The 25,717-nt window shown below is 39.7% G+C and overlaps 1 long non-coding RNA gene across 2 annotated transcripts in view; it reads left to right on the top strand.

Moving 5' to 3' along the window:
• Positions 1-25,717, top strand: part of LOC116284455 (uncharacterized) — a 91,104-nt gene that overhangs the window by 11,224 nt on the left and 54,163 nt on the right. For both annotated transcript variants that reach the window (XR_012061506.1, XR_012061510.1), the window contains exons 4-8: positions 4,769-4,926; positions 7,169-7,251; positions 10,882-10,945; positions 11,249-11,331; positions 13,751-13,863. This is a non-coding gene — a long non-coding RNA (uncharacterized lncRNA). The remainder of the gene's footprint in view (positions 1-4,768; positions 4,927-7,168; positions 7,252-10,881; positions 10,946-11,248; positions 11,332-13,750; positions 13,864-25,717) is intronic.

Raw genomic sequence — 25,717 nt, forward strand, 5'->3', positions numbered from 1 at the left:
CCTATATTTTCTGGTTTAATATTTTTATGTCTTATATTTACATTATAGGTCCATTTTTTGAGTTTATATACAGTGTGAAGTGGGGGTTATGAACATATCTTTATTTTCAGATGTTTTAAAAATGCAAACGTTTTAAAGATTTAGTGGCCACTTCAACAGTTCCTTCTCTGTGATAGCAGGCAGGTGCAATATTAATGCATATTAAAATCGAATAATTTGGAAAAGGGAAAAAAGGCATACTTGAACTTTTCACTTCAAGTATCTTTCAGTAAAGGACTCCTGGACACCATCAGATTTTATTTTTCTGGTCCATGATTTATGCTAACTATTTTTCTGGGCAAGCTACATCCTGAAGGATTCCTTACCAAATTCTTCACAGAGGTTAGGAGCTAACATCACAGAACTTTATGAATATTGAGGAAGACCATCTACTCATTGTATCAATGTCTCCTTCCCTTTCATAGGAGATGTTTTACTCTATTAGGATCGTATCAAATTCTCATGAATCCAGATATGGAAGATTTTGGTTACCAATATCTACCACATACAGAATGGCTAGACTTTGGAGAACACATAAAATCTACTCTTGGTTATCAGAAACATTGAAGGGGTCTGAGCTAATTGCAAAGCATCATAATCTTTTTCCTTTAGCCCTTTTCTAGGCTATTACTGATATTTTTCTCTTCTTTTTTTTTTTTAAACTTTAACTATGTCTAAAGAAGAATAGGTCATTTCACAGTTTGCCAAATGAAGTACAGCTCCAACTTTGCCAGACCATAATCTGTCAAGAGTAAGTGACACAAAAATATTCCATTTGGATCTTGGCAGTTCCCTAAGAAAAGCAGTGGCCGATGGTGAATAGAGTTTAACAAAACTTTAAAGACAAAAGACATGTTACAAATTGAATATTGACCAAAAGAAGTATGTAATAATTGGGGGTTTGTGCTTTGAACTGTAGTGTAATGATGAATTTTCAAACCAACCTGAGGGAAACTAGGATTGAAACTAGGACAAAGGCTAAAACTTATAAGCAAAATACCAAAAAAAAAAAAAAAAGACTGGACTACCAAAACAGTCCATTTGCTTATCTAGAAAAAGGAAAAACATGCAAAATGTGTTAGGTAAGGTACCCTGAATATTATGATAAAGGTTGAAGTTGACATTTGCAATTTGGGGTTGCCCAAAATCCTTTGAAAAAACTACATTTTTGTGGTATTTCTCCATAATGTAAACCTTACCATCTCAGTGTAGCATATTAACCAAAACAAAACAATATAACAAAAACTACCTTTTCTAGACCCTCCCCACTTTCTTTTATAAATACTTGGTTTAGATTCTGACAGATACACATTCATGACATTTGGTTTGCAATTAATACATGTGGGTGAAGAGGTAGGACATGGAACATCCGTTTTGCTAATGCAGGAACTAGTGAAAACCACATGATTCTTTGTTCAGATGTGGTAGCACCAGTTTCCTGACTGTGGTGGAGACAAACTTTGGTTCTGGGGTCTGCTCAGCATTTTCACCAAAGTTATTCCTCGAAGTTTGGCTTAGAAACTACTTCACTAACCTTTCCAAAGATTCTATAAGCTATCTAATACCTGTGGTGAATTCTTCCTCTCTCTCAATCAATCAGAGTGGATTCTGTTGTCTGCAACCCAGAACCCTGTTTAATACAAGATCTATTGTGTATGTGAGTCTTTCTTGGAAAAAGTTTAAAATGTATCATTAACATGAAGTCTCATCTTTAAAATCATGGATATTTAGAAATTTTAATGGAGAGTTACTTATATTAAGCACTAGCTCATTTAGTGAAGATTGATATTGAAATTTATTCAAAATATCCAAGTGGAGAACAAAACCAAATATGAATCAGTGTATCTACAAATAGTAATGTTCATAAGCTCTTCTTAGAGTTCAATATATAATATACATATATAGCCATATGTATATTAATGAGGACACTTTTATTTTTGAATGTGGAGGTATTAAATCTTTCTTTTTCTGTTCCTAACAAAAATACTCTGATTTCTGTATTTGTTAGGCTGGAGCAGTTGTATTTATATGCCTAACAAGAAAACATTTTTGAGGAAGATGATAATTCAAATCAAACCATGAATATTCACAAGTGCATCAAGTGCTCTGGAAGTATAAAATTAAATGTTTCAGCATGAGAAACCTATTTAGTATTGGCATTCCTTCACATCACTCATGTAGGCTTCTGAAGGATCATTCTGGAGTTACAATAGTAATACAAAAAGTAGAGTACAGGCCCTTGTGAATATTTTATGGTTTATTGTATATGTGGCATTCTTAAATTTTGATGCCGTAGAAGAAATGGATAGCCCTGGAATCCTTGTGTCAGTGAGATAGAGAGGAGACTGCTGATCCAATTAGTATAATGGGCATCTGGCAGCCAAATGATGCACTTCAAAACTTGGCTGAGAATGACTGGCTCTCATCCACACTTTCACAATATAGAGGCGAGAAAACAGAATGTGGAGTCCTCCTGCTCTTTCTGTGATGCTTTAAACCCAGTTGAGTCTTGAATACCAGACCTTTTCCATTACAGTGCTTGTCATAAATATATTAGTTCTCAGTTCCACATGCTTCTCCTTCCTTTCCCGTCACCTACTTATTGTTGGCCTCATTCTCATGACTCTATGGTGTCCTGTTGACTGTTCTAGTCTTAGTTCATAGAAACCAGTCATTATCTTGAGGATATTTCTGTGATATGGCAGCTACTTCAGGAATTTTTGGTATTTTTTTCAAGTCTACAGAGTTCAAGTAGTGGTTTTTAAAAATTGCTGTCTATTAACATAAACAATCGAAAGTCAGGAGTCTTCACATTGTGATCTTGTGTGATCCTCTTCCCAAAAGCAGTGAAAATAGCATTTTGAAATTTCTCCTTGTATTGTTTCCTTTGGAATGAAAATCTTAATTCTTTCAGTAACCATTTAACTTTATTTTTAAATTCCATTCATTTGTATCATTACACCCTATATGTTGAGAGACAGTCTGCTTTGAGCCTCTTATGTTCCTACACATCTTGCTGAATGTGCCAAAATCCCAAGGCTTTGACTGTTCTTTTGCCTGGGCCATTTCTCAAAATTGTTTATTCAGCTGGCAGTCCTGAGAAAGTAATGCATTGCACTTCTTCATGGCACCTGGTCTCCCTCCAGACAAACCAGCTTGCTTACTGCCTGTTAGAAAAGCAGCAGATTCCCTGAGCTCAGGGTTCCCCCCCTGTTACCCACCCCACTGCATATGCAGGCTCCACTGAGCCCTCCCCATTGCCTTGAGGGACTTGGGGACTGATGCAGCAATACTGATACTCTTCTTGGTCCTTTTGCTGCAACTAGTAAAGTTCTTTGTCTCTGACTCATGAGTCCCATGTCTTTGCTTCTGACTCATGAGCATCCATGGAACTATGGCTTACTTACCACATATATGGCTATTTTGCTGGGATTTTTCCTGCTTCTAATTCTCCTTCACATCATCAGGCTTATTAAAGTAGGGCAAAATCACAATTTGGTTTATAAAATACCTTCCTTTTGAATAATTTAAATCACTGTTACATATTCTGTTTTTCCCCTAAAACATTATTATGAGGAATGTAGATACAGGTTTATTACCATTTTATCAACGGGGATTTGGAAGTTAAGTGATTTTCTTAAGATTATTTAAGTAATTCATTGTACATCAAGGGCTAGAATTCAGACTTTCTTACTGATATCACAGGGATGGGGTGTCTTTGGTTATATAATAACTGCCATCTTCTTTCCCACTAATGTTCTCTGTAATGATACCTGCCTAATTTAGAATATAGAAATTATAACTGCTCTTCTAGGAAGAAAGAATTCTGGGTAGCATAATTAACTAAATAAAAATCAGAAATTATCCCAATATTTCATAGAACTTCTCAATATTTCATAGAACATGTTCTGTTCTGGTCTTCACAATAATTACTCATATCAGAAAAACAAAATAAATAATGTTTGCTCTTAGCCTCAAATACAATGTTCCTTAAAAGTGGTCCTCATCAAAATGATCTGGAGAGCCTTTTAAGTATACAGGTTCCTGGGGCCTATCCCAGACCTACCAAATCAGAATTTCCAGGGTATTAAGGAGTCTTGACTTTTTAAAATCAAATGTCCCAGGTTATTTTTATGTCGATTAGAGCTTACCATGCATGACTACTATGGGTAGTTGTTTCTAGAAGCTAAGGGTGGACAAACTCCTGTTCTCTGGCTGAAGACCTGTGACTAGAGGAAAGTAGCAGATTCACAAAGCTGATTATGTATATAGTACTTTTAAAAAGTCTTGATAAAAGGAATGCAAGTCAGCTCAAATTTATGTCCTCAGAAATGCAAAGATCTGGCTTTACACTGTGAATTCAGCAGTAATAGTTTTTTAAAATGCCTATATTTTGTGAAAGAGCAGGACTCATCTAAGGAATTAATTTGTATGGAGACCTTGTGTGGTTGTGTGACACCTCTGTTTGCCTATTCATAAATCCACTCAATATATATTCATTGAGTGTCTACTTTCTGAGCCAAGTGCCATTCTAGGCACTGATGCTACAGTAGTGGACAGGTTGGCAAGGATCCCTGCCTTCAAGGTCTTTACCAGAATAGGATGATAATTGCTTCTTAATAAAAAGTAAAATTCTTTACAGATGAAGATGACAGAATTTTGTTAGCCAATAATGACTTCAAACTTGCCATTTTGCAGAAGAGATGTTTTTAATATTCTTTCTCCCCAGATTTGAAGCTGCAAGTATGATTCTAAGACAAGGACATGTACCCTTGGAATGCTACTTGATTTTTGCTGGATATTTAAAGGTCATGTCAAGTAATACAAACGTGCAAAAATACCAACTCTGAAATTTTAAGTGAGTTTGAAGAAGACAACTTCATAGGGGTAAATACTGTCTCAATTTCCCAGTCTCTCATCATCATTTTTTTAAATTAAAATTTAAAAAAGTATGTGCCTCATTGCATTAAAATAATTAGCATGGTATGCTATAGTATTGTCCTTGAGCATTAAATATTTCAGTAGTTAAAATGCTTAGAAGAAACATTTTTCCTTAGCATTGTAGAACCAATATATAGTCTAATATACAGTTTGTCAATGTACAGGACATACAACAAGATTCATAAATGATTGCTCTATGAATGACTGACTAGTTAAATGAATGAGTTACAGTGTAGCTCTGGAGGTAGAGTGGTATTAAAAAATAGAGAAATTATACCAAAACAGTTACTGATTCAAGGAGTTCTTTTTGATTCATTAAAGAAATTTTATGCTTCCAAAAGATTTTATGCAAAAGGGATAAGATTTAGGCTAAGAAAGTAGCTTATGTTAATTATGTAATGATAAAACTTGGTTCATTTCTGTATTTAGTCAAGGGTGGATTGGATTTAGAGATTCTTGAATCCAAAAGTCCTTAAGTGTAGAGGTCTTGGGAGGTGAGAGCAGTTGCTGGGATTGAGGTCAGATATGGTATTGGAAACACTGCAAAAGAGTCTGGACTTAATCCTACAGGCAGTGGAGCTCCTTGAGGGTTTTTAAGTAGGGGAGCGATGGATCAGATTAACATTAGATAGATGACCGGTGCGATGAGGTGGGGGTTATATTAGCAGATAAAGGACAACATGGAATTGGAGAACAGCTGGGAGATCAATGAGCAGACTCTGGACTAAGGCAACAATCCTCGGGATACCAACTAGGAGACAGATTCAAGACATTTTTTTGGTAACAAATTCAATGAGAAGGGCAAAGGAGAAATAACAGATATATTTCTAACAATTTTCAATAAAAACCAAACCTTATTTTTCCATGGCGTTACCATCGTTAAATTAATTATGAATTATCATCAGTGGGTAAAAAAAAATTTCTTGGTAAATTGAGCAGTAGTTAAGGATTTGGCCAGCCTGGGACTAGTGAACCATTCTAGTGTGGGCGGTGCTTTGGAGGCACTCTTAGAACCTGATGATCCTTGTGGACTCCAAGATCTTCCTGGGGATCAGTGACTGGTAGTGTTAGATGGAGCCTCAAAGGTCAGCTACACAAAGCCTTTCACTTTACACCTTAGTGAATGGAGAACCAGGACGGTTAAATGAATTGCTCACAGTGACATAGTTAGTGACGGAAATGGGAGTAGAATCCTGAATTTTGAGCTCTGTTCACGCCACTGGGCTGCCCCAACTGTGTGCAGAGCAAATGAACCATTGGTTTTTCAACCAAAGATAAGAAACTTGGAGATCATCCAGACTGGTGTTTCTCAACCAAAATCTGTACTAGTCAGGGTTTTCCAGAGAAAGAGAACCAGTAGGGTATATCTACATATCTATATGTAGATTTAGTATAAGAATTAACTCACATGATTATGGAGGCCAAGAAGTCCAGTAATCTGCCATCTGCAAGCTCGAGAACCAGGGAAGCCAGGAATTCAGTCTGAGTCCAGAGGCCTGAGAACCCGGGGGACCGATGGTGTAAGTCCCAGTTGGATTCCAAAGGCTGAGAATCAAAGGGCCAGTTATGTAAGGCCTAGGCCGAGTCTGAAGGCCCGAGAACTAGCAATGCCAGTGTCTAAGGCAGAAGATGTTCCATCTCAAGCAAAGAGATTTTAAATTCCTGCTACTCTCCTTTCTCTAGGATAATCCCCCCTTGAATCTTTACTGCTACATCTTTTTCAACATTATAATCATAAAAAAGTGTTATACAGTTTTGTATGCAGTTACACTAACATCATCCCCCTTCACTGAGCATCACAGATCCAGGTCAGCATCTCTGCCCCAAGTTTGCTGTCTTCAGAACAAAGCATCCTTTTTTCCTGAGTGTTGAATGGAGCTGGGGCACAGCCTTGTGTGTGTGTGTTTACCATGCTGCTGTTTTAGCACGTGATGTATTCCAAACGAAAGACTCATTCAACCAAGCTTCTGTTTTTATACAGCAGTTTGTCCAAATTAATCCTGCTGGGGCTGGCAGATAATGTGAAAGGAAAGTATTTATTAATTCTATAAGCCCAAAATTTATTTAAAAAATAATTTGCTTAAAATGATGCACACTTAAAATTTCACACGTTCCCAGATTTTCGTGGTAAGAAAAATATCAGAGCTGAAATTGTTCTACAAGAGATGCATTTGTTTTTATTTTTCAGGAAATCTACCTTTTAACTAATGCCAATTGGCCCACTTCAATTTTATGTAAAACAGATATGAAACTTTTGTAATAAGTAAAGAAGTAAGTATTTGATAATATTCATAAAAATGATTAATGTGTTAAGGAAACCTTTTGGGGAAGCCTAGATAAGTTTCAAAGTCAAAAATATTTACATTGAGAATGAATCTAAGGAAAATTAAGTGTCTAGTCATTAGATTAACAGGAGAAAAGCATACAAATTTCTACAAGGTTTACATGACACAGGAACCCTCATAATGACATAAAGACTCAAAGAAGTGGCAAAATCTGAATACTTTTATATCAGGTTAAACAAAGAGAGGCAATAGTGGGAAAGTAACTAAAACATATTGGTTGAAGGAAGATGAGTTATTTTAACAAGGTCTGTTTGTACAGAATTCTCTTGGCTTTAGCTCCTGAGGGAAGAATGTTTCTTGTTCTCCTGGTACGGGGAGGACATCCTTCTCAAGGGAGTTTTCAGTGTCCTATTTTTAGGAAGAAAAGGGGAGATTAGAATGCCCTTCTTGCGTATGCTCTTTTTAAGGTATCTTAAGTTTTAAATAATTCTTATGCCAAAGTGGCATATTTTGGGGTGGTGTCTTCTGTCACCCATCACTGACCATAGGATTTTTCCAGAGTTAAATTAGATAATGCACATAAAACTATTAGATCAGTGCCTGGCAGAACAACACTCAGTAAATGGTAGTTGTTACTTTTGTTACTAATTACAATCAAAACAAATAATCTTGTGCTGTTGAGAGATACATGCCCATCAAATTAACTTAAAAATGTGCTTATTAATACTTCCTTGTTCATGAAAATGACTGGCTGGTCTATTGCTAGGTTCATAATTTGAAGTTAAAATGCTTACTCACAGGGATGTGCTGTGATGCTGTTAAAGTTCTTGATAAGGCAGGAGTTGTGGGTGGTTCCATTGGTTGGCAATTGAAGTGTACTTTGTTTCACAAGCCTGTATCAAGTGGAAAGCAGAGTTTTTCATTTTCATTATTTTTGGAAAGTGATTTACAAGTGTTTAACAGTTTCTAGGTAGGCTCAGGGGTACTATAATTCCCGTATTATTTAAAAAATATTTCTCAGATAAATCTCATGAGACGTCACCTTAGTTCCAGGGTGTTGGTAATCCAACAGCTCTAAGTTTTGGGTTTTTTTTTTTTTTTAATAACTCAAGACAAATAACTTTCTGAAGCTATTTAGGCCATGTGTTCCTAGTGTGCCTATGAATCTTGATGTGCCAGGTTCTCGAGCAATTGCCTACTTGATCCCTTGGGAGATCTGAAGTGAAAGCCATGATTAGGCTCTTTTGGGCTGAGAGCCCTGTTCAGCTTTGCTGGCAGAAAAGTCTTCGTTCTTTTTCATTAGAGAAATTAGTGGCAGTAGAATCTTGCTTAGAGGCATTTGTTACTATTAGCCTGGCCATGAGCACTGTCTGCTGTCTACTCACAAGTTCTGTGGGTAAGCCGTTCTGGAAGCAAGGGAGTGTGCTTGAAATCTGTGTTTGTTTAGAATTTTTAAAATGAATATCTTTATCAGTACAAGCTGCTAAAATTTTCTGTATACCTGCTAGGAGAAATCATTCTGTGATAGATGCTGTTTGAATTCAGAGTGGAATGTACTGTAATCTGATTTGAAGATGTCAGGAAATTTCGTGAATGTTCTAGTATTGATGAATATCAGTTTAATAGACACACGCTGTGTACTTCTTTACTGAGCCCACGCTGTGGGAACTTGATGGGCTGTAACAGTTATGGCCATAGTAAGTGCCGTGCACTCAAATGTCCTATGAAAAAGCATCAGAAATACAATGATACACAGGTTGTGGTTTTCTTTTTAAATATTATATTTGATTTATTATTTATGGGCTAAAAAAGAAAGGTGAGCTCCATTAACCCAGTGACCTTTATTTTTTCCCAAGCGGAATAATTGCATTCTAATGGAAAAATAGGAACAGTAGGTATTGTAAATACAATTCCCTGCACACGTGGGGCTGCTTGCTTCAGCCTCTGAAAGCATCCAGTGGGTTTCAGCATCAATTTATAAGCAGCTCAGATTCTTTACTAAACAAAATGGAAAAATGCTGCCAATGTGTTAGCATCAGGAAAATCTAATACTGTTTCTAGTGTTAATCCTGTAAATATATTTAAGTGTATTATGTCCTCTTTAAAGTAATAATTGTCAGTTTCATTGAAGACTGAAATTACAGCCTTACAATAAGTGTCACTGTGGCATATCTCACATATGGCAGTGGTGTGTTCTTATTTGGGAGTTCTATGCACATCTTGTGTGAAAACCATAAATTTAAGGCTCCTATTCTGGCCACTCCTCACAGACTTTCTGTAATTTTTGACCTGATCACATCTTCTGAATCTTAAGAGACTTCATTTTGAGGACTTCTGGAATCCAGACAGGAGAAGGATGCAGTCTCATTTCTGCTTTTGGGTCCTTCTTTTTCTGCAGTCACAGAGAGATGCCAAGGGGAGGCTGTCAGTGGTTCTCAAATGCTAGTTCATACATCATTGATATTCTCTGACTGTCCCTCGCCTGTCAGAGAGCAAACAAGAAAGATATGGACAGTGTACATTTTTCACAAAGTTGAGTTCATTCAACGTTTGAAAACAAGGTCCTCTGTATTTTTAGATGATACCCTCCCCCTTCTTTCCTTCCTTCCTTCCTTTCCTACTTAAGAATCATTTATTTCATGACATGATGTTGTCGGTCCTTGGTGGTGGTGGTTTTAATGTCCTTCCTTGGCGCACAAATAGAACAGAGGTTGCCAGCTGTACATCACATTCTCCCACCACCAAAATAAAAAAAAAAATAACCAATCTGAGAGCTCACCAAATCTAGAAACTAGTGTACTTTGTTAAACTGTTTTGTCTTATATGAGGGCTCAGGTCTCAGTGTTGGGAAATGCTTCCTCTCAACTACTGGTTTGCTATTACTGTTTTATATCACCTATCAAAACAGCATTGCTTAGTCTTTAAGAGCCTGAGCTGTGAACTCAGGCAGTTAGGGTTCACATTTCAGGGCTGCCTCCGTGAGCACTGGGCCACTTATTTAATCTCTTAGAGCCTCAGTTTCTTATCTGTGTAAATAGTGACTATAAACTATTAATTCATAGAGGGGTTATGACCATTAATACATATAAAATGTGTAGAACTGTGGCTGGCATAGAAGATATATATTGGCATATATGAATTTTGCAACTAATTGCATTTTCCTACTTTGTTTTGGTAACAGAACATTTATAGCCAGATTTGCCCCTATTTAGCCCAAGACAGGGACATGATTGGGTGAAATAAATGGCTGGCCTTGCTTTTTCTGTATCTGTATTCTCTCTACCCTCTAATTCCTCTGATTCCTTTGATTATATGCATCTTATTTCTTTTTTGGGGGGAAGTAATTAGGTTTATCTATTTTTTAATTTTTTAATTATTATTTTTAATGAAGGTACTGGGGATTGAGCCTAGGACCTCATGCATGCTAAACACGTACTCTACCACTGAGCTACACCCTCCCCCCCGATTATGTGCATTTTAAAAACATCCCACCAATATTGGGGATTGGGGTAAGATATAAATAAATTAAATAATTATCTTTAAAAGTCCTGTTTCCTGCATTAAGCCTTCACATGCCTCTTCAGGCTGGAGTGACTTTACCGTTCTCTGATTTCAGAGCTGCTTTGATTATACAACTCACTTGGCCATGCATGGACTCTTAGAATATTAGAACAGGAAATGTAAGTAAGTTGGCTGTGGCCATGAGGTTCTGTGGGACCCCAGGGAGCCGCTGCCCAGGAAGAGGCTGTTGATAGAGCCAAGCCCAAGTGGGAGAAGATCAGAGGAATGAACACAGCTGTATCTCACAGTGTCAAACACTACCATTTGCTGGACATCTTTTTTAAAAACTGGATTTGTGCTAAGTCTATTACTTACAGTAATATTTAATTCATTTAATTCTCGCAATAATCTATTACCTACTATTCTTAGTCCCTTTCACAGATTAAGGAAAAAAGCTAAATACCTTTAAATTTTTTTTCCAGAGCCCAAGACTAATGAGCTGTGGGACTTCCTAGCCTCATACCCAGAGTCCCTGCCTCTAAACCTCCCACTCCCAACCACTGTGGTATGTCCATTAAGTTATTTCTAGGCAGTGATACATAAAGTTCCAAAAGATTGCCCTGGAAGGCTTGGAGAGAAAGTTGTGAAACTTCCCAATTTCCAGGATAATTAAAAAGGCCTTTTTGTGTCTTGTCTTATATTTAAGTCTGTAAGCCATTTTGAGTTTATTTTTGTGTATGTTATGAGGGAGTGTTCTAACTTCATTGATTTACATGTAGCTGCCCAGTTTTCCCAACACCAGTTGCTGAAGAGACTATCTTTATTCCATTTTATGTTCTTGCCTCCAAGACAGAAACAGACTCACCGACATAGAACACAGACCTGTGGTTGCTGGGGGGGAGGGGTGGGAAGGAATAAACTGGGAGTTTGAGATTTGCAGATACTGACTAGTATATATAAAATAGATAAGCAAGTTTGTACTGTATAGCACAGGGAAATATATTCAATATCTTGTAGCTTATGATGGAAAAGAATATGAAAATGAATATACGTATGTTCATGTATGACTGAAGCATTGTACTGTACACCAGAAATTGACACAACATTGTAAACTGACTATACCTCAGTTTAAAAAAAAAAAGGAAAATCTTCTAGCAGCCAAAAAAAAAAAGCCTTTTTTGTTCATTTGTGCCAAGATTTACTGTATAGCGGTCCATGCCAAAATATGCCAGAACATTTGTACAAACCTAGCTTTGTGGCCTGAGTCACCGTCTTAACCACAGACTTGTACACTCTGTGCTTACTGTCTGGTTGAATCGTGGACAGAAATGTTTACTTACTATTGTATACACTTCCAATTTTCTGTAATTGAAGGTGGCACGGGGTCCTGAGAAGTAAACAGTTGGCATTCCTATGCCGCCTGGTAGCCAAGCTCCTCTCCGGAGCAGTGCAAGTTCATCTCAGGACATAAGCAAGTCCTAGAAGTCAGTGATTGCCCTGTATTTGGGAAAAGAGTTTCATGCGTGTGTATCTAGTGCCGTGGTGGGTTCTCTGCTCTAGACAGGCAGTGGAGTGGTCACAGCAGTGTGGGCCTTCTGGGGAAAACAAACACTGTGCTAGAGACTGAGTAGCCATAGGAAATTTGGAAGCCCTCGCTTTGTATTTTGAACACGTGCATTATAGGTTATCCCTAAAATCAGCAGTACCTCATGTGGTTGCCTGAGAAAGTTGCAGTGGATGTTACAATTGCATGATTTTTTTTTGACTAGTTTTGTTTTGTTTCTTTGTTGTTTACTCAGAAATTCAATACATCACAGCCATTTTAGGTTTTATTGGATTTGGAGTCAGCCGAAGTTCAGATTTTGTAAAAGCTTGTCCCCAACAACCTTAGGAAATTGAGTGATTTTTGGATGTATTTTACTCAGTTATTCACAGTACACTTATAGTTTTCAGTCTTGCCTTTACTTCTAATTCAGTAGGAACAACTCATTTAATATAAGCAACTTATCCAAGAAGTCTGAAAGCACTGTAGTGTAGTGGACAGTTTTGCAGTCAGAGAGTGCAGAGTTCTAATCCTGGCTCTGCCACTCACTTGCTGTGTGATTTAGCCTCTCTGAGCCTCAGAGGGCTCATTTTGGAATTGGGGATGATAAGGCCTGTTGTGCAGAATGGGTGCAAAATGAACTTAAGAAAGCAACTCAAGGTAGTTATTGAGCTCTTACTGTGTGTCAAGTGTTGTCGAATGAATACCATGATGAACTTGAACTTTCCCTCAAGGAGCTTGTGTTCAAAAGGGAGGGCCAACCTAACAAGTGATTACAATAAAATAATATGCAGGCTAAGATAGGGCCAAGCATGAGGGGCCTCTGGTGCTCAGGGAAAGTAAGTAATTCAGTTTAGGTCAGTGGTTCTCTGCCTTGACTGTTAATTAGGATCCCCTGGGGAGTTAAAAAAAAAATACCAGCGGCCTGATATTGACCAGTTAAATCAGGATTTCGAGGGATATAGTTTGGGGACCAGTAATTTTTCAGTCCTCCAAGTGATTCTCATATGTAGTCAGGTTTGAGAAACACTGGTTTAGGCTATGATCTAAGAGGTTATGAGACAAAGCTGAACTCTTGAGACTGAAGCCTGCAGGATGGTCCAGAGGTGGCCAAATGTAGAAAGGAGGGAACCATATGCAGAACAAGAATTCCGTGTGTGTGTGTCTGTCTGTCTGTCTGTCTGTGTCTGTTTAGAGCTGCAGGGGCAATGCAAACGATTTTGTCTGGGTTGAGAGGACCCAGAGAAGAGTAGGGCAGGAAAGTTAAACTGGGGCTGGAACACAAGGGTCTTGAATAACGTTCTAAAGAAATACCTTGTGTAAAGGGATTTGTGCTGGTTTGTGGCAGGTCATCAGTAAATGACAATGATGGCTATTAACTTTGTGGACTTAAAAAAAAAAACTGCAACCTAAAAGTTGAGAATTATGTTTTACTTGGCAGACTTATTGAGGACTTCAAGCCTGAGATGTGACCTCTCGGATCACTCTGAGGGACTGCTCCGAAGAGGTAGGGGAGGAACCAGGATATGTAGGAGTTTTTGCAACAAAGAGCAGGTAGGTAAAACATCAGAAGATTACTGTTAGTTAAAGGAAACCAGGTATCTCAAGGAATTTAGCATTTTTCTATATATGGGAAGATGCACAAGTCTGGGCTCTTTGAAACAATTCCTTTGATATGTACCTTAGCTACCTAGGGCCAGTCTCCTGTGCTTCCCATCCTGAGTCCCCTCCAGCTGCACCACTGGGGGTGGCTCCAGAGGCTGAGGCCTTGCTTGTCTCCATTCTAAGTTCCCTCCAGCTCACCATCGGGGGCGGCAGTAGTGGCTGATGGGTGATGGCCACAGTGTCCTTTGTTAACTGATATGGCAGGTGGCGTTCTTAGTCCGTCAATTCTCAGAGTCATTTCCCCGTCTGCTCAACTATTTTAATGGAATATACCAGCTATGTGAGTGGGAAAAGTAGGTTGTGGCATCTGGGTGGTAAGATATACTTAACAAAAAACTTATTTTAACTATTTCTAGTTGTACAGCTCACTGGCATTAAGTACATTCATATTGTTGTGCAATCATCACCACCATCCATCTCCAGAACTTGTTCATCATCCCCAAATGAAACTCTGTACCCTTAAACAAGAACTCCCCATTCCTCCTTGCCCTGGCCCCCTATTCTGCTTTCTGTCTCTGTATTTTGATTTTTCTAGGTACCTTATGTAAGTGGACTCATACAATATTAGTTCTTTTGTGTCTGGCTTACTTCACTTAGTACAGTGTCCTTACTAGATTTTAATAGGTCTTTTTCTTGGACCTTAAAACTTTTTAACAGTGGAGGAATAACTTTAATGTTAGGGAGCTCATGATGCTTCAGTGTAGCATCATATGACAAAGCAGTATCTACAATGTGTGCAAAAGTCCCCCTGGAGTCTCTGTGACAAACATATGAGGGTCCTGGATTATGTGTTACAGTTTATCTGTTTCCTCACATGACATGAGGAAAACATAAGGGTAGCTGTTTATCCACCTTTTCATGGGTTGTTGTTCTCTATTTTTCTATCCATCATATTTTTTGTTGTAACTCATCACTGTAGACTGTATATAACTGAGGCGAGTAATAGACAAGTATACAGTGGACTTTCAGATGTCTCTTTTCTTCCCGCTGGATAGTATGTATAAATAGGAAGTGATTTTTAAACAATCTCAGTTTGTGTTTATATTAAAGCAGGAACAAGTTGCTTCTTCACAGCCTGTGTTATAATGAACAGTCCAATTACATGGCTGATCTATTTTCATAATTTTCTGCCCTCCAAAAATCTTTATGAATAGCTGCTCAAAAGGACAGAAAGCGCTTGGCATAATAGTCATATGAAAAGTCATCACACCTCACCAGCAGCTTACTCTTCTGGAAAGAACCTGAATTCTTTCTTTTTTTCCTCTTACCTTAATTTTTCCTTTCTTAAAATTTTATTTATTCAAAAAATATTTCTCAAGTTCCTAGTATATGTCAGGCACTGCATTAGGGCCCATAATAAAATAGGTAGAGTGTCTATCCTTGTATGGTCTAATGGGTTTGTTATCAGTTATTGATTTATATAGTTGATTTCTGATTCACAGTCATCTAGTGCTAAGTACACAGAATATTAAGTGGATCATGTGTTCTTACATGTTTCCTTTTTTGTAACATGAGAGGGTAGAGCCACTTAAGGGGCTCTAACTAAATGGCTGCCAAGATGTCCCACCAGATGGTAAAATTCCTGCCACCTGGGTCTGATGTTAGATTTGTGGTTTCACAAGTTTATAGGCCAGTGCCTGGTGAAGTACCTCCCAATACAAGAGGAGAAGACAGACTCATGTTGACTTATGGGAGAACAGTGTAAATCCAAATGTTGATTTATTAATTTTGATGAGGAATATCCCTTTCCAGTCACAAAATATTCATTTTTATCATTCAATGAATTCTTCCTGTGTCAGGGTAACTGAGAGGCTGAATTCATGGTCAAAGGGATACTTAGTGAAGACAAAATTGAAGTAAAGTTCTGTAGGTGGTCTCGAGGGATCTTTTATCCACACTAAGGGGATGCCGAGTATAAATCCATACCTTGTCCCTGAGAGCACCTGGGGAGGGAACCAGCTGTATCCTCTGAGCCTGTGTCTGGCCGGTGATGGGTACTTTCTGCTCTTTCCTTTCTAAGCCCTTGTTCCTTGTGTTTCTAGCTGATTACTGTTCTGAGTGACACATTCCCTCATCACATATGCTCACATCATCAAGACTGAGTTACAGTCAGATCATGCTCTTAATTTGGCCATTCTATCTCTTTAAAGTGATTTTGCTTATCTCTGATCTCATCCATGATGGGTTATGATTGCTGGGCAGGCTCTTCAGAGTTCTAGGACTCTTCTTGTACCTGTATCCAATAAAATTGTTCTCTTCGCCTCCACCCATCACTGCATTCAAACAAGTGCTGTGTTTCTTTAGAACAGAAACATTATCCTTACATAATCCATGAGGGTTTTTTTGTTGTTGTTGTTAGGCCTTTCCATTCCTTTATCTATATAATCCATTTCTACTGTATTTGCCTACCAACTACATTTTTTGGTGTGTGAAACATAGTGTAATTTAATATATATGTTTTTAACTGAAGTATAATCAAGTCACAGTGTTTGTTAATTTCTGGTGTTCAGCATAGTGATTCAGATATATACATATATTCCTTTTCATATTCTTTTTCACTATAGGCCATTATTTCAAGGAAGTGCTTTGAGCTGAATTTAGACCCAAGCTTTCAGAGAAAGAAAATTTGGTTCTTAATCATGACCTAGACCCCAAGAATTCAGTGTGCAAATATAAATAACACCCACTTTAACCCTACCAACACTCTCTCAGTGTCCCACTTTGCCCTGAGATTGGGTCTGTTTCCCTGCTTCTGTATGCCTGTCACCCTCTTTTTCCCCTGGGCCCTTTCTAGACAGCAGTGTCTTGACTGGGCCTACCTGCGTTATAACCATCTTGGATTTATGTGCCTTTTTTATAAGTTTTTAAAGGATAAGCAGCTGCCTGCTTTATCTGTACTAAGTCTGGGCCTTTGCCCAGATGTCTTTATGTTTTCAAAATAATGCCTACTTAAGCTTCATACTTTTATATTATATTCCTGATAATTTCAAATTATCTTTTCATAGCTTCATGGAACTGAATTTCTTTTGGTCATGGACTTCTAACAGTGACTTCACGCCCCTGGCCTTCCATTTGCCATCTGTTGGTAAATGAAAACTGTAGAGTTTAATACTTTATGCTTCCTGCCTGGAAATCTAATGCATTGATATCATCTTTGTCATCAGTTTTGATATTGCTTACTTCAGGAAAATTACTATGCTGGCTCGTGGCATTTTCACTTCCCTAATTTTAGGACTTTTGGGTGTGATATGTTTTTAAGAAGCATCCAGTATATTAATAATAGACAAGAGATAGTGTCACACAAGCACATGGGACCTTGATGACTGAGGTCCCTGGAGATTCAGAAGAGCAAATTGTAGAGTACATTTTATGTCTTGGACAGGGAGCAGATACTATAATGAATTTTTAATTTAGCAATTTGTTTAGTCTCCTGAGGCCCTGGCAGCTTGCTGAGGTTACAGGGGTAAAAAGCACCTGCAGAGAGGAATTTCTCAGTCAGAATCAACATTTAAAGTAGTGGTGTGTTAATGCTTAAAAAGAAATCCTGCATGCATTTTTTATAATTTCTAGCCTTTACAGCTGAATCTAACAAATGATGCTCCAAGAGGGTGAGCCAGCTTGCCATTTTCCAGGCTCTAGTTTCCATTATTTATGTCTTTTCTAGCAGAGCCTATGGCTCATTCTTAAATTAAAAACTTAGTTTTGCTAAAAGTACAGCCCAGTACCTGAATGGAGGCCTCTGGAAAATGCCACTGGGACGCCATCTTTTTTTTTTTTTTAAACCCTTCTGTTCTTATTTAAGTATAGTCAGCCATTTAACTTAAAATCAAGTACACTTTCAAAAAGGCTGAGTTCATGGGGCTGTTCTTTGAAAAATGAATCCTTATGTCATTAGTGTTTGATTAGGTGTTCAAAGAGGAGTTTTCATCACAGTGTCAAGTGGAGATGTGTCAAAAATTTAGATGAGAACTCAAAAGAAAATTGAAGATTCTGTGAGTTTTTATGATACTAGCACAAAGGAATTTGAGTTTAAAAGAGAAACCAAGTGCTTTGGTGTCTTCAACAATAGGCTAAAGAAGTTCTGAACTAAATTCTAACGTAGTCCTATGGACCATAGTTTTCTGAGGGACCAAAAACAGGGAAATAAGGAGTATATGATCGACTTCCCTCCCCTTCCCCAATAGAGAGGAAGATATGGACCTTGGTGCTTGGACAGACTAACTCCTGATACCTTGTTTGACTGTGCACGTGTGAGTCCTCGAGTGCAGATGTAGTCCTGTTAATGTTGTTGCTTAGATCACGGTAAGTCTTGGCCACCATTTTATCCTCTCCTTAAATGTCCCTCGTATGTCAGACATCTACAAGGTGGTATCTACTTGTGTTCGAAAACTCATCGACTCAAATTCTTCTACTCTTGCCTCCTCACTAAGCTCTTACTGCTGCCCTGGGAACATTTCTGGGCACAGTACCAATGGTCTTCCAGTCTGTAATGGGACAGAATGGGCTTCTTCTCCATGCCCTTCAGTTTCATGGTTGTGATTCAGACCAGAGCCTTGGATGATGAAGGGGAGAACTCCATCCTATTCTATCCATTTCCTTGTCTTTCCTCCTCTGGGCACCCCTGCTCACCCGGAAAAGATCTGCTTCTTCTTCAATCAAAAAATGATCCCCTTTGATTACCAACTCATGCTGATAGATTTCTACAGGGATCACTGGGTCACCAATTCTGCAAACTGCAATCTGTCTGGGTACAGGACACCCTGCTATATATGCAGTTTTCCTTGAAAAACAGGAAGTGAAGGAGCTATGCAAGTACACTAGTCAGTGCAATAGTGAATTTCCAGACAAGCTTAAAGGACAAACCAGACTCATCCAAGGAATGCTAATACCTTTTGATTGATCTTTAAGATTCTCTGCTGACTGTGATAAATATAACCTTATTTATTTATCCCTCATTTCTCTGTGTTACAACTGAACACTGTAAAAAAGATATAAAGACCACAGAAACTTCAAAATGAAACATTCAGTATTTCTACCCTCAAAAAATAACCCCTAACAATTATCTATCATACATAGATTAAAAATTATCTATCATACATCTCTTTTTCATGTGTGCACTTTTCCTTTCTCTCTTTCCCTCTCTCCACACACATACATTCTGTATGTTGTGTCATATATCTTCCTTTTCCCCTCTTTGTGGTATACAGAAATATACCTCACTTATAATAGGTATATTGTGTGGTGTATTATGTAGAATATTATAATTTTATCAACTAGCCATCCATTCGTGGACATTTGAGTTATGAAATATTGTATTTAGAAACTAAGCAATATATCACAAGATTATCTGTCATAAATAACAATTGAATGTCAGCCAATGACACAATGCATTTTTCAGCAGAATCAAGTGTGAGTACTTTCTGGTGCTTCTAATCAATATTCACAGCAGGAAAGGACTCTAAAGAAGGATCTTGTTAATGCTTATTCCACCTAAGTAAGTCATTTGTGTGTTTTAATTCTAGATTCACCAAGTCATTAGCATTCAAATGTAGTTGAGAGCATAAGTTCATTTCGAAAGCATGCTTGGGATTTTGCAGTTTTACAATTTATAGCAAGAACCAGACTGACTCAATACTTTCTAATAAATAATATCTTTAATCACTGTCCTACTTAAGCAGGTAAATGATTATTCTTTATTGTACAGTGGACCCAGAACTGTGATGGATTAAGTTTCTAATTTTTTCTCCCTGCTCTGTTGTGCCTGCACTGCCAGTCCCTCCCTGTCTACAGACAGATGAAGGAGTACCTCACATCCTGGCTTCCTTCACTGCCATGGTCAGCAGGAGAGGACTGTTGCCCAGAGGCCCTATCCAGGTCAGCTTGACCTGGATACCCAGCCTCCCCAAGGACTCATAGAACGAATCCCATCATCCCTCACATTCCACCAGAAGGCCACACCTCTCCAGGGCATCCGAATTGTCTGTGCCCTCTGCTGCCATCTGCCGTCTCTGCCCATCTGACCCAACTTGCTACTTTTCCCCAACCTCCCAAAACTCTTCCCCATGCCATTTGGAATTGATGAGCTATCAGGGCAAACTATTCTAGATCCCCAGCCGCTACTCTGAAAGCCCTCACCACCTGCTCAACCTAATTGAAACCTGGGTGCTTCCTGCAGACATCAGCTCCCCTGCAGCCCTCTCCAGCTTAGTATTGATGTTCCATTTTTGCTGTGATGTTATTGTTAGTAGTAATATTCACAGTGCAAGTTCCACAGGCCCTGGAGCTTGGGGTGAGTGTCCCCCTAGTACCCTATTGTGGCTTCCAGATCATATCTCTTTCATACTTTAAACACCCAACTCCTTGGAATTTTGTGCTTTTAGACTTTACCACCCATCTCTGTTGCTACGGCCCCTAGGTCCTCCCCATTCACTGCTGACCAGACTGCTTCACTATCTTCCTATCACTAGTTGCTGGCTTTGTTCTTGGAGATTTGCATCCAGTACCTTGCTTGCTTCTTTGATCCTGGATTGGTTCTCTCCACCTCCACCACCACTCCTACAGTCGGAAGTTTGACTTTCTGTTACCAGTGACAGGACTACCTCCCGGATCTTTACTGCAAATATTCATCTCTTGACCAGTATCTTCTATGCTTCTAGCTTGCCTATTTTAGACCTTCTGAGACAGGAAGGAAGGGGACAGGACACAGCCATTCAAGGAATGACACAGCAATTTAACACCAAGGTGGCAGAAAATTCAACTCCCAACAGACCTTGAGGCCCAAAATGGTAGGAGATTTGACTTCTAGTAGACTTTGAGCTTCATTATATGCTCACTTTAATATATTAACATGGTACATGGCACTCCCACAGGTGCCATGACAGTTCCAAGGCTAACCATCAAAGGTCAAAAAGTGGGCAGTGGCCCAATTCCTGGGAATCCCTGCTTCTTCCCCAAAGTAGCTGAAATAATCCTCCCACTTGTTAGCATATGAAGTTACTGAGCCCATAAAAGCTAACAACCCCCACTCCTCATGGCTGCTCTCCCTTCTGAGTGAGATGGCCCACACTGTCTATGTAGTGTGTAACTACTTTTACTTTAAACTAAGCAATCCCCACACCTTGTGGCCCTTCTCTTGCCTTCTGAGACTGCCTGCACTGTCTATGAAGTATGTATCTCTCTAAATAAATTTAACTTTACTCAACTATGCCTCACTCTTAAATTCTTTCCTGTGCAAAGCCAAGGACCCATACTTGGCAGGGCACATCCCAGGGTCTCAACTGAGACCTGGGACACGGCCATCTTCTCACCCCACATTTTCCTATATCACTTCCACTCCAGCAGGTCATTTGACCTTTAATCCATTGACCTCTTTCTTTTCTTCTTTTCCTGTCATTCTTCCTGCTTTTATTGTTGGTTCTCTTCATATCTAGTCTAGATTCTTTGTTCTGCAAATATCCTCACCCTCTCCCATCTCCCTCCTTCTCCTAAACCTGAAACTAAATAAATCATGTGGAGAAAAACACTCAAGCATGTTAACCAGTCTCTCTTTAAATTCTGCACTATAATTCCACTTTATTTCCTTGATGTATTAGCATTCCTTTTGCCTAAAGTGGCTATTTCCCTTATTTTCCTCTCTCTTAAATTCTTCTCCCCACTTGCATTGATCTGATGATCTTGCCTTTAATACTGGTTAATAAGACAAATAATAAAGCAGGAACCCCCTCATCATTCTGTCATAGTTCCATCAAACAACTTTTATCTGTAACCAGAGTCTCCATTTTACTCCTGTTTCTGTGAATGAAGCTTTCCTGAGTGTATTTTTTATTACAAATTTTTTATTGAAATATAGTTGGCTTGCAATATTATATTAGTTTCAGGTGTACAACATAGTGATTCAATATTTTTATACATTACACAATGATCACTGTAAGTCTAGTTACCATCTGTCACCATACAAGGTTATTATAGTATTATTGACTATATTCCCTATGCTGTACATTTCTGAAAATATTGGACACCAGCCCCTGCTCTTGTGCCCTGGTCCTGTCAACTGAAAAGAAAAATGCACAGTGTGAGAGCTGTGAGTTTCAGTTTTATTTGGGAACTTTCTGAGAATTATAGCCCAGGAGACAGCCTCTCAGATAGCTCTGAAGAACTGCTTCAAAGAGGTAGAGGAGGAGCCAAGATGCATATCAATTTTTCTGGCTGGGAAATACTGGTAGTCAGGCATACATCTTGGTAAAAGGTTACTGCTAGTCAAGGTTACAATAGCAAGCTTGGTGAAAGGTTACTGGTAGTTAATGAATTTAGTACTTTCCTATGAATGGGAAAAAGAAGAATCTGAGGTCATTGAAATTCTCCTTTAGATATGCAGTTTAACTCTCCAGGGACCTCTATATCCACAACACAGAATGCTGCATCCTAAATTCCTTTCAGAGTGTCCTTGTAGGTCCTCGACTGCAGTGGCTCATGACTTGATCCTTGTAGAACTGGAATGGCGGGCACCAGCTTTGCTCATGGTGCCATCCTCTCTCAGTCTCAGGGACGGGCTCCAGTGGTAGTTTGCCTTAGTGGCTTGGTACACGGGCTCTGGAGTCAGACGGCTTGAGTGTGAATCTCGTCTGTGCCATCTCCTAGGTGTATGAGCTTCGGAAAATCATGTAATTGCTCTGTGCCTCTGTTGCCCCATCCGTAAAATGCAGTGGTATCTACTTTGCCAAGTTCTTGTGCAGATTAAAGGAGTAAATTTAGTGCAGTGCTGAGGACAGGGCGGGGCTCCCAGTGAAGGCTGTGTCTGTGTTAGCTGCTCTTCACCCGGGCAGCCCCTCCCTCTAGCACACAGATGTGCTCTAGTGATTTCATCTTGAACAAACCGACCCTTCCCTTCTCTTCACATTTCCCCAGCGCTTCAGCTACCGCTTTGTTTCTCAGCTCCTCCAAACAACAAAGGGTTCCCTCCACTTCTCTTCCCCTTCAGTTCCCTCACTTTAGTCCAAGCTTCTCTTGCCTGGATTGCTGCAGGAGTTTTATGATCCATCCACTGGAAATCAGATAATGTCACTGACTAAAAAGCTCTCCTAGGAATAAAACCAACACTCCTATTCTGGCATGCAAGGCCTGGATTGTTTAGATAGTGCCTCAGTGATCCTGAAGCACAGACCACCCTAAAACTCTGGCTGAAAGCAGCTCTTGTTCTGCTGGGTCTGCTGGTCCGCCAGGGCAGCTCTGCTGATTGCAGCTGCTTTGCTCACGTGCATGCAGGTTGGTGCGGGGCTGGCTGGCCTAGGCTGTGGGGACTAGGCAGCTCTGCTTCCACCTGCAGGTTTGCTCGGGCCCATTCTGCTCCCGGTGTCTCTCATTCTCCTCTTGGATGGTACCAGTTGCCAGTAGGCTGTGGCAGAGCACCAGAGGATGTACGTAAGCATTTGACACAATTTTTCTGTCACTTATGCTGGCCCATAAAGAAAATGTCATGGCAAACCCGAAGTCCAGGGATGGGGAAGTAGGCTTCCTCTTGTGACAGAAATTGCAATGTGGACATGTCAAAGGACATGGACTAGTGTGTGTATGTGTGCATGAGAGAGAGATTGGGTCTAATATTTCAGTTTCCTGCACCATCCTCTGACATCTCACACCAGTTAACTCCTCTCCCACAATGCTCAGGTCTTCTCTCTGTTCCTTTGGTACAACCAATTCCCACTCTAGGGCTGTTTGCACTACATCACTATGCTATAAATTTACACGTAGCTTTAGCACTAACATTTGTTTTCCAGAGGATTCTAGTGACATGACAGCTGTTCCTTTTCTTTCTTCATTGTTTTTAGCCCTTAAATTTTATTTTATTTTTGATGATCTGTACCTTTAGAGCCTTCATTGACTTGAGGGTAGATAGGAAAGCCTTTCAGATTCACCATCGAATCAATAAAACACTTTTATTTTCCTCTAATACTATGAAACCTGTCAAAGATGAAAAACAAATTAATTTGCCCTACAGTTGCTCAATAGGAATAATAGATAGTAGGCAGAGCCCTATGAGGAAAAAGCAAATCTAATGGAACTTTAGAATTTGGGAGTTGAGATGACTTGGATTTTGTGCATTTGAGCTTCTGGATTTAATAGATGCCATTTTCTAAGCATTTGAATTACTTTTTTTCTTTATTCACATTACGAGATATTCAGTGGTCAGTTGGGTGTTAATTTGCCCAGTGCATACCAGGCAGCTTTTGGAGGTCTCCTGTGACTCTAAGGGAGCAAAGTTTGCAAAGAGGGAAGGACCAAATATAAAATGCAGGTCGGGGGTTGGCCCCAGAGGCACTTCAGCAACTGGCTCATGAATGAAAGGGACTGGTGGAGAGGGAATTCAAGGCATTGTACTTTTGGCTTCCAAGAGAAGGGTTTGGGACCTGGGGACAGGGTGTTCTCCTTCCTTATTTGGCAGAACTTAGGCTTAGGGAGTGGTCAGGAACCACTTCCCTGGTGAAGAAAAGGGGAAGCTTCACTACAGTCCTTGCAGGACCCAGGCCCAAAGTGGGGGAGGGCGCGCGCGTATGTGTGTGTGTGTGTGTGTGTGTGTGTGTGTGAGAGAGAGAGAGAGAGAGAGAGAGTGTGTGTGTGTGTGTGTGAGAGAGAGAGTGTGTGTGTGTGTGAGAGTGTGTGTGTGTGTGTTTGTGTGAGAGTGTGTGTGAGAGAGAGAGAGTGTGTGTGTGTGTGTGTGTGAGAGAGAGTGTGTGTGTGTGTGTGAGAGTGTGTGTGAGAGAGAGAGAGAGAGAGAGTGTGTGTGTGTGTGTGTGTGTGTGTGTGAGAGAGAGAGAGAGTGTATGTGTGTGTCCTGTGTGGCCTTCTGCACAGCTGAGAAGCACATCGTCATCACAATCATGATAAAGAACTAGCATAATTGAGGGCTTTCTGTAGGCCAGCTATTATGATAAATGCTTTACACCTGAACTCATTTAACCCTTATAATAACCTTTGGCAGTTCTGTTATTATCATTTCCATGTTAAAGATGAGTTAATGGAGGAGGGTGCGTATAGTTCAGTGGTAGAGCACATGTTTAGCATGCACGAGGCCCTGGGTTCAATCTCCAGTACCTCCATTAAAAAAAAAAAGTTGTGTTAATGGAGGAGCAAAGAGTTTTCAAAGGACACTCAAGTGATAGAATCAGATTTGAGCGCGAGTCTGTCTGATGATAGCGCTGTGCAACACCGCCAAGAGCAGGGGGTGCAGAGTCCAGGTGAGAAGCACGGGGACTCACTACAGCCTGCGGACCGGCCTACTGCACCCCCTCAGGGAACGCAATACGGCACCTGGGGCTCCGGGGTGGAAGCAGCAGGGAACAAAGGGACTCAGTCTACAAGCTGCTACTGCCTGCTTTTCAGCCACTCTGGGAGGAAAAGGTGGTGTTGTGACTGTGGTGACCAGAGGGAATGATTTAAGGATTTACCTGTGGTTGTGGCTGAAGCAGGGAGCATTGTTCATATCTGGGTCAGGAGCAAGCTGTGGGCCTCCCTGGGCCCCGGCTGGAGACCAGAGAGCCTGACATCCCTGAAAGGCCTGGCTTAGTTTTATCAACAAGGAAGCTGATGTATATTATTACCTATCCCATCGTGTTGTTTATTAGCATTTATCCAACAAGGTGCACCTGGAGTAGGCGCCCTGCATTCTTGTTATGAATCTTTCTGTTACTCTCCGGGGACACAGCTGCTTCTGGCATAGAAGCTGTCCTCAGAGCTGATGACCAGGCCT

The sequence above is a fragment of the Vicugna pacos genome, chromosome 2, assembly GCF_048564905.1.
Source record: "Vicugna pacos chromosome 2, VicPac4, whole genome shotgun sequence".
Classification (NCBI taxonomy): domain Eukaryota; kingdom Metazoa; phylum Chordata; class Mammalia; order Artiodactyla; family Camelidae; genus Vicugna; species Vicugna pacos.